The sequence below is a fragment of the Dipodomys ordii genome, unplaced genomic scaffold (assembly GCF_000151885.1).
Source record: "Dipodomys ordii isolate 6190 unplaced genomic scaffold, Dord_2.0 Scaffold9, whole genome shotgun sequence".
Classification (NCBI taxonomy): Eukaryota; Metazoa; Chordata; class Mammalia; order Rodentia; family Heteromyidae; genus Dipodomys; species Dipodomys ordii.
Genome location: NW_012267225.1, coordinates 5,820,430 through 5,831,443, shown reverse-complemented (window position 1 = coordinate 5,831,443; position 11,014 = coordinate 5,820,430). Strand labels below are relative to the sequence as shown.

At 43.5% G+C, this 11,014-nt stretch overlaps 1 protein-coding gene across 1 annotated transcript in view; it reads left to right on the top strand.

The window, feature by feature from the left end:
• The window catches only part of Wdr37 (WD repeat domain 37), an 81,736-nt gene extending 79,894 nt beyond the window's left edge, over positions 1-1,842 (top strand). Inside the window, exon 15 of the transcript XR_001174751.1 lies at positions 1,794-1,842. The gene's annotated coding sequence lies outside the window, so the exon portion shown is untranslated. The remainder of the gene's footprint in view (positions 1-1,793) is intronic.
• Positions 1,843-11,014: the final 9,172 nt, after the last annotated feature.

Genomic DNA, 11,014 nt, shown 5'->3' with positions numbered 1-11,014 from the left:
AGATTATTTTTTTAAATTTTTGGCCAGTAGTGGGGTTTGAACTCAGGGGCCTGAGTACTGTCTCTGAGCCTCTTTGAGATCAAGACTAGTACTCTACCACTTGAGCCAAAGCACCACTTTTTTCTGGGTAGTTTATTGGAGGTAAGAGTCTCAAGGACTTTTTTCTGGGTAGTTTATTGGAGGTAAGAGTCTCAAGGACTTCCTGCCTGGGCTGGCTTTGAACCGTGATCCTCAGATCTCACCCTCTTGAGTTGCTAGGATTACAGGTGTGAGCCACCGGTGCCTGGTGAGATGGTATTTTTTCTGTAAAAGGCATCAGAGCAATGAGAGTGTTGCAAGAACATTTGAGCATGTCTTGATTGTCCAGTCAGGCCAAGAGCCTGTGGACCTTCTTCCCGACTCCAGATTTTATCCTGTTCCAGGGAACCCCTTACAAGACAGGCCTACCCAGGATGGCGGGGGCAAATCAGTTGTACAAGATGGTTTATAACTGGCTTTTTTTCTTTTACAGGACTATAGTTTTCAAGAGAATATAGTCCATACCCAAATAACTTGGAGACCTGCAGTCCCCAGACACTGGTTTGGCAATCATCGTCTGGATGTAACTCAGGCAGGAGACACGCCTGGGGAATCAGAGGTGGCCGCAGAGTTCCTCTCATACTGGGTGCAAACATTTGGTCCCATGTTCGGTGATCTGAGGAGAACAAAAGAGCTGCTCTGATTATTTGGTGGTTTGGAAGTCTTCAAGTTTTCTTACTCTTCTTGAGGCACTGTACTGGCTTTCGGGTGTCACCCCCTGCACGGTGAGACATTTCGGGAGTGGATATGTTGTCATCTGGGAAGGAAAGAGCCCGAGGATAGAGAAATTAATAACCCTTCACTGGTACTTTTAAAATATTGCAAAGGAACACAAGGATTTCTGAATGTTTGAGATGCCCAGGCACCTGTATAGTACTGGAGGAACATTGTCAATATTCCATCTCTTCCTACTAATCTTCCGGTACTGAATGCTTTCTGTAACCCCACCCCGAGTTTGAACTACCATCTCCTCTCCCTAGGACCAAAGCACCTCTGTACCCCTTTTTTTTTTGCTTTTGTCTGTAACCTGCTTTGATGTCTCTGAAGGTGTCTGAAATACTTAAATGATATTCCTATGTCCATATGAGCTCTGATGGAGACAGGAGTGGAGCTTGTCCCATTCATTTTGTGCCCTTCCCCTCGGTCTGAGCTCCTCTGCTGGGTGACCAACTGCTGTCCGGTATGGAGAGCTTTCTCTCACAGCTCACCAGGGGGCAGAGTTTGCTCTTGGACTACAAGAATCCATTGGCTTTCTTAGGAGTAGGCTACAATATGTTAGTGTATAATTTATGTGCCTGTAGGCACTGTAAGGTAATATAATTGGCCTGTCAGGGCCCCGGTGTTGTTTGCTTTGAAATATGCCGATCAACACCCTCTCTTAAAACTGCTGGGAATGTGCGGTGACTTTTGATGCACTGATTTGAAGAAACCCCTCAGGCTTACCTAGGCCTCATTCATTAACTTTTTCCACATCGTATTGAGAAGCACAGAACAAATTCATCAGCATGTTGGCCTGGTTTTTGTTTCTGAGACCTGAAAAGGACTTTTGCTGCAGCCACATCCAATAATTTTCTTCAATAAATAGGAAATCTTTTTTTTTTCTTTTTAAGGATCTAATGTGCAACAAATGCTTGTTCCAAGCAGGGTCATGGAGAAGAGGTTGTCATTCTATGTGACATTAATTTGCAAAGCTTTATATTGATATATAGATATAGATATAGACGTGGTGTGTGTGTGTGTGTGTGTGTGTGTGTGTGTGTGTGTTTTCTCTGGCTACAGGGGAGGGAGGAGACTGCCATTTTCTGTGTACAGCCTGGCTGCCCATATGTGGCACCTTCTGGAGGAGAAATCTCCTTCTGTTATCTGTTGATACGTGGATCGAAGTGAACATCCTCACGACTTAAGTAGTGATTTAAAAAAAAATCTAAAAATGACACTGTGTGGAGGTGGGGGAGGGAATGGATAGTGGGACAACAAGGGGGGGGGGATAACAATGCTTGACAAGAAATGTACTCATTGCCTTACTCATGTAACTGTAACCCCTCTGTACAGCATCTTTACAATAAAATAATAAAAGAATGACACTGGTGTGTGTGTGTGTGTGTGTGTGTGTGTGTGTGTGTGTGTGTACGTACGTATGTACGTGCTGGTACTGGAGTTGAACTCAGGGCCTGGGCACAAACTGTGTTTGCTCAAGCCTAGTACTCTACAACTTGAGCCACAGCTCCACATCTGGCTTTTTAGTAGTGAAATGATCATAAAAGAGTGTTGTGGGTTTTCTTTCCCCAGGCTGGCTTTGAACCACAATCCTCATATCTCAGCCTCTTGAGCAGCTAGGATTATAAATATGAGCCATGTTTGCCTGGTTGAGTTTCTGATTTTTTAATAGCATTTTAAAAATTAGCTTACCATATTTATACAGAAAGGCATTTTACACTGTGACACTTCCACACGTTTCCAATTAATCTCACCCCATCTCTCCTTCTTTACCTCCTTCACCTCTTCTTAAAATAATTTCAACAGGTTTCCTTGCTCTATTTTCATAGTTGTAAACAATCTATTGCAGCTGTATTTATTCTCTTCCTAATACTTTCAAAATTAGTCTCTCAGATTTCTTAAATTAGGAATTATAAATGTATTCAATCTGTGCTGGTATTTCAAAGGCAATTAGATGGCCAATTGAAAGCCCTAGTTGAAGCCTAGCACTATGTTGGCCTGAAAAATTCTTGCTGTTTTATTTTTCCCAGTGGATATTTGGATTATTGAGGATAACCACACATCAAAAGATGGAATGTAAGGCAGGCATAGTGGCTCATGCCTATAATCCTAGCTAGTTAGGAAGCTGGATAGACCATGGATTGAAGCCAACCTGGGTAGGAATTTCATGTCACTCTTACCTTCAAGTAACCATCAAAATCTAGAAGTGGATCTGTGACTCAACTGGTGGAGCGCTAGCATATAAACTCAGCGCTCAGGCTCCGAGTTCAAGTCCTAGTACTGGTACCCCACCCCACTCCACCTCCCCCCAGAAAAGGCAAAAAAGAAAGACTAATCTTACTCTTCAGACATCTTTGTTGAGTTGTGCTATAGTTAACTGCCTGGCATGAGCCTAGATTCTTCTTTCTTTATAGCAATTTCCAGAGACAGAATATACATAAAGTGAGCTGCTGGCTTAGCTCTTGCTGGCCTACGTGATCATTCTGTGTATTTTGTGTATCTTTGACATTTTGTTCCAGAGTGATTTTGTCGCTTTTGATTTTTTTTTTTTTTGATGACTGCTATTTCTCTTACAGCACACGTGAAGATCTGTGGTATCCATTTTCTTCAATTGTGTTGGCTGACATCTTTCCATTAACACTCTGGTCTTGTTTTCCAAGTTGAGTTCTGTTGAAAGGGAAAGGCCTTCAAATGAACTCAGCTCTGTTGAAAACAAAAACAAGAAACCTTCCACAGCAGTGGAGGCCTCCATAGACTGGTGGTATTTCTCCTCTTTTTGTAAAGGCTATGGGCTGATGGATCATTTTGAGACACAAACAATAGATGTAGACTGGTTGAGCATCAAAAGGAGTGCATTACTAGGATATCAGGGTGTATTAGCTATTCACTGCTTTTTTTTTTTTTTAAGTTCTTGCCATGGGAAGTTATAAACACATAGAACGTAGGACAGGATGAGTCCAGCTATCTCCTGGTGATTTGTCTGCCTTCACCCAGCTGCTCCCAACATCTCATGTTGAAGGGTTAAAGTACTTGAGGCAGTGACCATTTGTTGCTTGTTCCAGAGCAGAGCAACAAGTGTTAAAACACTTGGTTCTGTGCCTTTATAAGCCCTGAAAATCCTTAGCTCGGGACTCTCCTCCTAGGAGTGTGGGACGAAGCCCGAGCTGCAGCCCGTTTAAATAAAACCTTAAAACAGCTGTAAAGTCTGACTCTTGGTTGTCTTCTTGGTGGGGGTCCTACGACATGGGAATAACATATTAGTGGGGGCTCATCCGGGATACCCCCCAAAGAACCTCAAGACCTCAGACTCCAAAGGTAAAACAGCGCTGTCTTTGTTAATTTGTCTTTGTTAATTTGTCCTGTCCTGTCTGTTTGTACTTTTGTTTTCCTTTGTGAGGACGGCCGCTCCGATTCGTATTGTGTAAAGGGTTGTCGAAGCAGATGCGATTGCACGACAACCCTGGAGGAACTGGGAGACCTCCCAGATCCTCTTGTAAGGGGGGGGTCCTTGGAACCCCGCCGTGAGAATTGTGGGGTATGGGTCGTTTTGGTGTTGGGCCGGAACTGACCAAGAGGGCCTCGCCCACTGTGGGTCCGCTCCTTCTGCTGTGGGGCGTGGGTCAGTGTGGAACCCTGCCATGACAGGAGTCAGCTGACATTTGGGAGATCTCCACTTCGTAACTGTCAGGCCTGCGTGTGTTTTGTTTGTACTGTTTATTGTTTTTTGGACTGTACGATTGACGGGACTGGAAACCACGGGCACCACTCCATCTAGCCCCCTAGATTTACACAAAGAAACTAAGAAAGAGGAAAAGAAAAGGTACCCCCAGGTTTTTCAGGGAGATAACTTGGAAGAAGAAATGTTTCCTCCCCCACACTCCCCTTCCCAGGTTCCTTTTGCAGAACCTGAGAATGATCAAGAGGAGGAGGGAGCTATAGAACCCTCCACACCTGCCCTTAAAGTTTCTGAGGGGCCAGGCACTCGACGACGCCGTGGGATCAGCCCCCCTTCTAATGCAGCTGTTTTTCCCTTACGCACTGTAGGTCCTGTGGATGTGGATGGTTGACAGCAATTCCAATATTGGCCATTTTCTATCAGTGATCTATACAATTGGTGCACCAAAAATGCCCCCTTTTCTGAGATTCTCTTTACTCATCAGCCCACTTGGGATGATTGTAGTCAGCTTTTACAGGTCCTTTTTACCACCGAAGAGAGAGACTGTATCTGAGAAGCAGCCTGGAAACATACCCTTGGCCCCACAGAGCACCCATCATGGATCCTGCCCTGATTGTTGCCTATTTTCCTGAGATCCAACCAACATGGGACTACAATAGGGTTGAAGGTAGGGAGCCACTCGTCTATCACCGGGCTCTGTTGGCAGGTCTCAAGATGGCAGCTCGCCGACCTACTAATATGGCCAAAGTTTATGATGTTAGACAGGGAGGAAGTGAAAGTCTTGCAGCATATCTTGAGTGGCTCATGGGTCTAGAGACCCAGGAGTCAGCTCAGATGATTATGTTTGCCTATATAAATCAAGCTGCACCAGACATAAAGCAGAAGTTGCAGGCTCTAGTCAGACTTGGTGAAAAGTCTATTAGGGATCTAGTAGCTGCCGTGGAAATGGTTTACAATAGGAGAGAGACAGAGGAGCAAAGACAGGAAAGGAAGGACAGAGAACGTGAAATTGAGTGTGAAAAGAGAGACCGGGCCAAGGAAAAGAGGACAGACTTGTTGGACTTGCCACTATTGCATGTCGAGCATACCTGGTTCACAGACGGCAGCAGTTTCATTCGAGATGGAAAAAGGTACGCGGGCGCAGCAGTCACCACGGACACTCCCCCAGGGAATGTCTGCACAAAGAGCAGAACTAGTGGCACTAACAAAAGCCCTACAAATGGGAAAAGAAAAGAGACTAAACATTTACACGGACAGTTGGTATGCTTTTGCTACTGTGCATGTCCATGGAGCCATTTACCAAGAGAGGGGGCTGCTGACAGCCCCCTATTAAAAACAAACAAGAAATTTTAAGCCTCATCCGGGCCATATGGGAACCAGCAAATATTGCCATTATGCACTGCCCTGCCATCAAAAGGGAACTGATTCTATAACCAAAGGAAATAACTTGGCTGATCAGGCAGCTAAGGAGGCAGCCCTCCATCCAGAGTGAAAGTACTGACTTTAGTAGACCCAAGGCCAAGAACTTTGACTCCTGAGCCTCAATACTCCCAAGAAGACTTGGAGTGGATAAAGAAAATTCCCATGGCCTATACACCCCCAGGCAGAGAAGAAAATGAAGACTGGTAGAAAACTGGTGAGGGGAAAACTGGGCAAGGGGATTCTTAAGAGAATCCATCGGGTCTCTCACATGGGACCCGAAGAATGCAGGACTTGCTCCGACACTCAGAAGTAAAAATTAGGCAAGGAAATCAACTCATTGAGGACATTATTAAAAATTGTAAAGCCTGTCAGCTCACCAATGCCCCCAATCAACCGGTTACAAAAGGAGCTCACCTCTGTGAGATAGGCCAGGTATGTATTGGGAAGTAGACTTCACAGAAATTAAAACTGGAAAATTTGGATATAAATATTTGCTAGTTTTTGTAGACACCTTTTCAGGATGGGTTGAAGCCTACCCAACAAAGCATGAGACCGAGAACGTCGTGGCTAAGAAGATCCTGGAAGAAATCCTACACAGGTATGGCTTCCCATCCAACATCAGGTCAGACAATGGACCAACCTTCGTCTCAAAAGTAAGTCAGGGAATAGCCACAGCACTGGGGATGGATTGGAAATTGTACTGTGCTTAGACCCCAGAGTTCAGGGCAGGTAGAAAGAATGAATCAAACTCTAAAAGAAACCTTAACTAAATTGGCTCTGGAGACTGGTGCAGACTGGGTATTGCTCCTTCCTTTTGCCCTGTTTAAGGTAAGAAATTCACCCTATCAGCTTGGCTTTACTCCTTTTGAAATAATGTATGGACACCCCCCCCCCACTCATTATCCCTAACCTCCAGACTGAATTGCTTGCTGATTTGGATGATACTGAATTTCTGTGTAAGCTTGACTATTTACAGCTGGTGCATAAGAGTATGTGGCCCCAGCTTAGAACATTATATGATTCTGCTTCTATTCCTACCCCCCATTTGTTTAAACCAGGGGACTGGGTGTTTGTTCGAAGGCACAACTTGAGATCTCTGGAACCATGGTGGAAGGGACCTTACATGGTGCTACTGGCTACACCTACTGCCCTTAAGGTTCAGACAGCATTGCTGCTTGGATCCACTGCTCCCACGCCAGACCGGCTGACCCCTTTGCCCTAGACGACCATGGAGAAACATGGGAAATTTCCAAGCATCCTACCTAACCACTCCGCGTATGCCTCAAGAAAAGAAAAATGGACTGATTGTTATGACTAAGGTCAGAGAGGGACTAGAAGAACCAGTTCATCGAGAGCTGTTGGAGTTTGGGCTGGAGCCACAAGATTGTGTCTCAGGACCATAAGTCAAGGGGGGGGGATGAAGGGTTAAAGTACTTGAGGCAGTGACCATTTGTTGCTTGTTTCAGAGCAGAGCAACACATGGTGCTAAAACACCTGGTTGTGTGCCTTTATAAGCCCTGAAAATCCTTAGCTCGGGGCTCTCCTCCTAGGCTCTGGTGTGTTGGAGTGTAGGACGAGGCCTGAGCTGCAGCCTGTTTAAATAAAACCTTAAAACAGCTGTAAAGTCTGACTCTTGGTGGTCTTCTTGATGGAGCTCCTGTGACTTGGGCATAACAATGTCACACAGGGGTCATATTTTAAAACACCAGTCTGCAGGAGATTGGGACTGTGGCTTCAGCATCAACTCAAGCTGCTTATAGCCTTTAAGAAATCATTTGTTATTTTTAAAATGTCATAATAATTAGAAAAGAGAAAAATTACACTGGTGTGTTGTATCTCTTCCTTTTTTTTGCTTTTAAAATATTTTTATCTTTAGTTGTACAAAGGAGTTGTGATTCAACAAAGCAGTTTATGAATAAAGTGTGTCTTGAGCAATGTCATCTCTTTCCACATTCTCACCCATCCCTCCCAATCCATCCCTTCCCTCACTTTTCCTAATTTTGTAGGATATGCATTGGATTTTTTCACCTCTATATTCTTATGTATATATATATATATATACACACATATCTTTATTTATTTATTGTAAAAATGTTGTACAGAGGGGTTACAGTTACATGAGTAGGGTAATGAGTGCATTTTGTAGTGAGCATTGTTACCTCCTCCTTTGTTTTCCCTCTACCATCACTTCCCTCCCCACCTCTCTGACTCCTCCTGGCATCTCCCCACATTGTAAAGTTAATTTTTAACATAGTGTCCTGTATATCTCGCCGTCACAATGGGTCAGCCTGCATCCCAGCTCCTTTGTACAACTACTTAAAATAATTTCTAAAAAAAAATACAGATACAAGATGCCAGTATTCTGCACCTTGTATCTATACTTCTTTTTTTTAGAAATTATTTTAAGTAGTTGTACAAAGGAGCTGCCATTTAACAAAGCAGCTTATGAATGCGTCTTGATCAATGCTTCCCCTTCAACATTCTCACCACTTCCCACTCACCCTTCCCTTACTTTTCTTAATTTTGTGGTGGTACAATGGATTTTTTTTTTTGTCGGTCATGGGGTTTGAATTCTGGACCTGGGGGCTGTCTCTCAGCTCTTCAGCTCAACCACTTGAGCCACAGCACCACTTCCGGTTTTCTGGTGGTTTATTGGAGATAAGAGTCTCATGGACTTTCCTGCCCAGATTGACTTTGAACCACAATCTTCAGATCTCAGCCTCCTAAGTAGACAATATTACAGGCGTGAGCCAATGGCGTCCAGCTTACAATGAATTCCTGAAAACACTCTTTCCCACTCCCTCCACCCTCTTCATTCACGGCTCTTCCTTTTGATCCTCGCAGGGTGGCACATCTTTTTTTTTAATTTTTAATACGTGTTTTTTATTGTGAAAATACTGTACAGAGGGGTTACAGTTACATGAGCAAGATAATGAGTACATTTCTTATCAAACATTGTTGCCTCCTCCTTTGGTTTTCCACTACCATTCCTTCCCTCCCACCTCCACAACTACACTCCCCCCCCCACTAAATTGTAAAGTTCAGTTTTTGACATAGCGTTTTGTATATCTCATTGTGCAATGGGTCAACCTGTATCACTACTTAAACAGTTTGTTTTTTCCCTTCCACTCCCCAAAATATACTAACATCAAATACAGTGAATACAGGTGTTATACTGTGGGGGAGGGACATACAAAGCAACAAAGAAATCATGTACCTTATAAATACATTAGAAACAATAGCGAGAAAGAAAAAACCACTTGTGTCCCTATCTTGGGGTTCATTTTGCTTAACATCATCTTATCTGGTGATATGTATGTAGCTTTTGATTTTTATGCTTGTCTCAGACATATACTAGTTATTTCAAATAAGGGAAACCATGAGACCTATGTTTATTTGGGCCTGGCTTACTTCACTTAATAAAATTTTATCCGAATCTTTCCATTTCCTATCATATGGGGCAATGTCATTCTTTCTGATGGAGGCATAGAATTCCATTGTGTGTATATACCACATTTTCTTGATCTTTCATCTACTGAGGGGCATCTGGGTTAGTTCCATATCTTAGCTATGGTAAATAATGCTGTACTAAACATAGTTGTTCTGGTAGTTTTAGTATGGTCTTGTTTGTGATCATTCAGGTAAATGCCCAAAAGTAGGATTGCTGGGTCATAGGGAAGCTCTATGTGGAGTCTTTTAAGAAAACTCCATACTGCTTTCCAAAGTGGTTGAACAAGTTTACACTCCCACCAACCATGCAGTAGGGTTCCCTTCTGTCCACATCCCCTCCAGCATCTGTTGTTATTAGAGTTCTTGATTATAGCCATTCTAACTGGGGTGAGGTGGTATCTCAGTATTGTTTTGATTTGCATTTCTTTTATGGCTAAAGAGGTTGAGCATTTCTTCATGTGTCTATTGGCCATCCTTCTTTCTTCTTCAGAGAAGTTTATCTAAGTCTTTGGCCCACTTATTTATTGGGCAGTTGTTTCTTTGAGGATTTGTTGTTGGGGGATTTAATTTTTTGAGTAGGGTGGCACATCTTAAAGAAGAGGTTCATGTTACCATGTGCTTTGCAGCTCACAAGGCCATTTTGGTTGTGGGGTCTTTGATTTTTCTATCAAACTATAGGATTTTGTAAACCCAGTACGCTATTCCTGAGATGCCAATTTACTCAATCTGTCCTAGTGATAGCACATGAAATTTCCTTTTCCTGCTATGGGCAGAATGCTGACCTCAGCCAATGCAATCCTGCAGCTGGATGGACAGGGAAATCTTCCCTATGCCTCCTGTGCTCGGTGTGTCTTATCTGTTTTCAGTACCAGTCTACCTAAGGGCAGAGTTGCACATCCAGCACAGAGTCTCTTAGCTAGTAAGAACTTAACAAATATTCAATTAAACTTCTCTTTAAAAAGAAAAAAAAAAGGAAAAGAGCTACCTTAAGGGTCCCCTCCCCCTCCCCCTTTTTTGTATTCATGAGATTGCATGAGAAATTCATCTCATGTTGGAGGAGGGAGGAAAATGAGCTTTTGGGGCCATCTGGTGATTAATTTCAACCTTCAGAGTGTCCTGGCTTGTGTGTTCATGTCTCCCATATTGGCCTCCTCCCCCTACACCTGTGGGAGCCCCTAGCATCTTTTTTTTTGGCCAGGCCTGTCAGGGAATTTCTGAAAGCAGCCTGACACTTTGGTTTATTTTGAAAAATGATTCAGTGTGGAGTCAGCTGTGGAGCTAGGCCAGGTGATTTTGTGTATGATGTGGGAGGGGCAGGGAGCAATTCTGGGTACTTGGCCTGGGTCTCTAGGCCCAGAACCTGTGGTAGAGAGACAGTTGAATGAAAATCAGCCCCGTTGCTCTGGGCTTTGTTATGGAGACAATTCTTCACCCGAGGCTCAGAAATATGACCATCCTTTTAAGCTTTACGTTGAATTCTGTCTTGTTCAGGAAGCACAAAACAAGATGCAGAAGTATTGCCAGCAGACCAGCTGTGCTGCAGACAACTCCATTAGCAAGATTGCGTGGACTAGGAGAGAACAGAGCAGGTACCTCAAGGGGCTTGGCACACCAAAAGAAACATGTGAGATCAACTCATAGGGCACCATTTGTGCTGTCTTTTTTTTTTTT